We start from the raw sequence: 5,187 nt of genomic DNA, 5'->3' as shown, positions 1-5,187 counted from the left end.
TACTTAAGTCCTTTCTTTCATATTTGCATAGTGGCATGATAAGAGTTATAATTTGCTTTGTTTTAATTTAGTGTCAATAAAATTGATTCAGACATCTGTTTCCAAAACAGAAAAAAGTGTTGTTTTTCCAACATGAATTTTTAAAGTAAAAGATTGCCTGCTTCTTTTAAATTTTGCCCCAGAGGTTTTACTTTAAGAGCATATTCCTACAGCTGCAAACCTGGTAGAAATTTGCAAAGTCCCATCCACTCCAATTATCTAATTAACATTGACCAGAGTTTTAATATTGCTGCTTGGTAATTCCATTGGCCATTCCATCTAAGAATTGTGCACAAATTTTAAGTCAGCAGCCAATATGGTATTCCTGCAGCACAGATTAGTAAAGCTGCAGTACTACAGTCCAAGCCCTCTGTTCACGACCTGAGTTTGATCCTGGCAGAAGCTGGGTTCAAGTAGCCAGCTCAAGGTTGGCTCAGCCTTCCATCCTTCCGAGGTCAGTAAAATGAGTACTTTCTGGGGGGAAAGTGTAGATGACTGGGGAAGGCAGTGGCAAACCACCCCGTAAAAAGTCTGCCATGAAAAACATTGTGATGTGATGTCACCACAGAGTCAGAAATTACTGTTTTGGAGAATTTGTACCAGTATACCATTAACGTACTACAGTAGCAATTTCTGAAGGTGTGTAAAGCGGAACTAAATTTATTGTGCTTGAAGCATGAGTAGATGGAAAAATTCAGTTGAAAAAAGGAGGCAAATAACAAGGAACATGTTCAGATACTTGATAGCTCACTATAGGAGCAAGGGAAGACATGTACTGAAAGTATATATAATACTGAAATCTGTTGGTTATCTTACAGAATGCAACTAATGGACATGTAGTTTTACTACTTGTGATTGTGGCTTTGGAATTACTGTCTAGAAAGCTCCATTAAGTTCTGTATGGTCAGTAACAATAATAAAGTTAAGCACTTTAAAATTAAGCATTGATGCATGCCATTTAAGACCATGCTTAACTATTTAATTGAAGTTAATAGGACTGAAGTGTTTAGCTCTGGCTAGATTGTGCAAATATATCAGTGTCTTTGCAAATGTTAAAATGCTTCCCAGCTATGGATCTCTTGATTAAGGGTATGCAAACCCCCTCCCCCCCATATTTCTTGGTTCAGGTCTATAGGATTAAAAAAAATCCAGTATTTCTGAAAAATCCCAGATCCCAGAATCGGTATGGTATTTGGATCCTGCAGAAATCCCAATTTTTTCTGGGTCCAATAGACCCAAGAAGAAAAATATCTGTAGTTTTTAAAAAACCCGCCCTGACTCTGGGGCTTCTCCTTGCAGCATGGTTTAAATTGTGCTTAAAGAAAAACTGGCCCCAGGATCTGCTTGTGGCAAGGAAGGAGATCACTCCTTGCTGCACGCTGACTTGGCTGGGAGTGCTTCTCCTGGAGAAGCTATCCCCAGGATCGATCCATCCTTCCTTCCTTCCTTCCTTCCTTCCTTCCTTCCTTCCTTCCTTCCTTCCTTCCTTCCTTCCTTCCTTCCTTCCTTCCTTCCTTCCTTCCTTCCTTCCATGGCTCTCAAATATCCGATGTTCATGTCTTGCGGCTCTCAAACATCTGACCTTTATTCTGTGTTGCTCTTTTGTTAAGCAACTCTGGCCACCCCTGGAGTAGACAATACTGACTTTGGTGGACCCAAGCACTGATTCAGTGTAAGGGAGCTTTGTGTTTGTGTCTTCTGGTGCTTTCAGACATACCACCCAAATCCTTTCAGCAAAGGCCAGATAGGAGTTATGGGCAGTGTTTGCCTGCAGTGCAATTTTGTTATCAAATCCTGTATTTACTTCATCAGTATATGGGATAAGGCACTTTCTCAACTGTGCTGCATAATGCAGCCTATTTATTTTGTCCTGTTTGCTCTGTTGGCTCTATCTGCGCCACCTTCATCACTTTCGGGGTGTGGATCCCCCAGTGGGGTGGTCTCCCGACTCCCTCTGCCGGCTGTTTCTGATAGCCCTGCGCCCCCTCTTTCATTTGATATGTGTCCAGTGCGGATGCCACCCTCCCGCCGGGAGATGCCGCAAAATGAGCCCCCTTGAGGCTTATGGCGGCAGGGCTCGGGGGAAGTGAGCTAGACTGCTGTTCTTTTGAGGGGTCATAGAGTGTTTCGAGCCCGTCCCTGTGGCATCGGTCCCATCGTTGTGGGGCCCAGGGGGCCGGCGCAGCGGCACGCTGAAGCAGCCTGTCGGTCACTTCCGGGTTCCTCTCCTGCATCTCGACCTGTGTTATTAGTGACAGGCTGCTTCAGCGTGCTGCTGCGCCGGCCCCCTGGGTCCCACAATGATGGGACCGATGCCACAGGGACGGGCTCGAAACACTCTATGACCCCTCAAAAGAACAGCAGTCTAGCTCGCTTCCCCCGAGCCCTGCCGCCATAAGCCTCAAGGGGGCTCATTTTGCGGCATCTCCCGGCAGGAGGGTGGCACCCGCACGGGACACATATCAAATGAAAGAGGGGCGCAGGGCTATCAGAAACAGCCGGCGGAGGGAGTCGGGAGCCCACCCCACTGGGGGATCCACACCCCGAAAGTGATGAAGGTGGCGCAGATAGAGCCAACAGAGCAAACAGGACAAAATAAATAGGCTGCATTATGCAGCACAGTTGAGAAAGTGCCTTATCCCATATACTGATGAAGTATATACAGGATTTGAGAACAAAATTGTTTCCGGCGGTGATATTTGGGGGATTTTTGGGGACGTCACAGGAAGTGCTGTGAAGTCACTTCCTGTTTCCGGCAGTGGCATTTGGGGGAAATGATGTCATTTGGGGGAAGTGATGTCACAGGAAGTGATGTCACTTCCTGCTTCCGGCAGGTGGCGCGGGGGGGGGGAATGATGTCACAGGAAGTGATGTCACTTCCTGTTTTCGGCAGGTGGTGCGGGGGGGGAAATGATGTCACGGGAAGTGATGTCACTTCCTTTTCCCGGCGGTGGCATGACGTCACTGGAAGTGACGTCACTTCCTGTTTCCGGCGCCGCGCGCGCTTTGCGCACGCACCCCTACCTTCCCCCCCCCCAAGGTGTCCCTGGCTGGCCTTCAGACATTATGGCCACCCTACTCCAAAGTCTCCTGGCTCCACCCCCAAAAGTCCCCAGATATTTCTTGAATTGGACTTGGCAGCCCTAGGGCGGGCTGTGGTGATGGCAGTGACGGCAAAACTGGTCCCTTGTGCCAAAAAGATTGGGGACCACTGTTCTAAAAAAATTTGGAATAGCGGAACCTAAATCAATACTCATGTATGAAGACAACCAAGCATGCATAAGTATATGCAAAGCTGAAAACATAAAACTAGACAACAAACATATTGTCATAAAGTGTTTACTTGTGCAAAAGATAATTAAAGGACTGATTGAACTACAGTATTGCCCTACTGAAGAAATGATTGCTGACATCATGTCCAAGCCACCTGACAGACTGAAGTTTGAATGACTGCGTGAAAGCATGAACTTAATTGAGATTGCTAATGACTGAAATGTTATAACTCGAGAAGGGGAATGTTGGAATTCAAGTTAATTACATTTCGGACATTATAGAGTTAACTGTATCTGAAAAAGAGGATGTGATGTATTGTAGCTTAAATCCAATTAGGAACTCTCTCTTCTAAAACTGGGAAGAATGTAAACACTGTGGGTGTTTTCGCACTCACCTTCAAGTGGCGCGACCACCCTCCTCACGCCGGCGGATCGGCAGGGATTTCGCATAAGAAGCGCCGGAGCAGCGAAAAGAGCTGGCGACTTCCGTCGCAAAAGCCGCTCAAACGGAAACCGCCAAGAAGCAGGAAAACGTTTGAGCGGCTTTTGCGACGGAAGTCGCCGGCTCTTTTCGCTGCTCCGGCGCTTCTTATGCGAAATCCCTGCCGATCCGCCGGCATGAGGAGGGTGGTCGCGCCACTTGAAGGTGAGTGCGAAAACACCCAGTATTTTGGTCAGTTGGCACCTTGTGTGTGAAACTCCTTTGATCTCATATGCAAGGTGAATTGCCTGTCTTCCTGTCTCAAAGTTCTCTGGGAACAAGAAGCAAGTAAAGTGCCGTAGTTGTAAAGTAGCCATGTAGCAGATAAGACATGGATAGCCATGCTAGATTTTATTTTTTTAATAATAATAATAATAAAATTTTATTTATACCCCGCCCTCCCCGCCGAGGCAGGCCCAGGGCGGCTTACAAGGTATGGCAAAAGCCATGTTGAATAATAAAACAGTTATACAATTCAATACAAGTACCGTTTCCTGAAGTTTTATAGTAAAATTTATTTGTTTTGATAAGCTTAACTCTCATCTCCATTTTTCGCAACCTCTTCAGCTCTGAATTTTAAACACATTTCCCAACCACAGTTTCTTTTGGAGCTCTTTGTAATCAATTTTTGTCTTAATCACCCTAAATAACTGGTGTTGTCTGCAAAACCAGCCACCTCACTACTCACTCCTAATTTCAAGTTGAAAAGCACTAGTTCCACCACAGCCATGAGAGACCCCATTGTTCACATCCTCCATTGAGAGAATGGACCATTTATTCCTATTCTCTCCTTTCTGTTTTTTAGCCAATTTCCAATACATAAGAAGATTTGTCCTCCTGTCCCATATGTCTGAATACAAAAGCCTTCTGGAAATCCAAATAAACAATGTCTACTTGCTCATTGCTGTTCACTTTAAAAGAAAGGTTAGTGAGACAGGACTTGCATTTGCAGAAGCCATGTTGGATTTTATTCAGCAGGACTTGTCCTTCTGTATGCTTGACATATCTTTAATAATGCTTTCCATCAATTCACCTGGAACAGATACTAAGCTAACTTGCTTCTAATTTCCCAGATTCACCCTGGATCCTTTTTAAAAAATGGGAGTTACATTGGCCACTTTCCAGTCCTCTGATACAGAGGCTGATCTTAGGGACATGTTACATAGTTTGAAGATCAACAGTTTCACATTTGAGTTCTTTAAAAACTCCAGGATGGATACTATCTGGTCCTGGTGATCTGTTAGTTTGCAATTTGTCTATAACTTCCTCTCTTGTCACTACCATTTGCCTAAGCTTCACATCCCCTCCTCCTGAAATCATCCATTCAAGAACAGGTTTTTGCCTTGTATCTTCAGCCATGAAAACAGATAAGAGGAATTCATTTAGCTTCTCAGC

The sequence above is a fragment of the Heteronotia binoei genome, chromosome 5, assembly GCF_032191835.1.
Source record: "Heteronotia binoei isolate CCM8104 ecotype False Entrance Well chromosome 5, APGP_CSIRO_Hbin_v1, whole genome shotgun sequence".
In the NCBI taxonomy this organism is placed as follows: Eukaryota; Metazoa; Chordata; class Lepidosauria; order Squamata; family Gekkonidae; genus Heteronotia; species Heteronotia binoei.
This window is presented reverse-complemented; position numbering follows the sequence as displayed.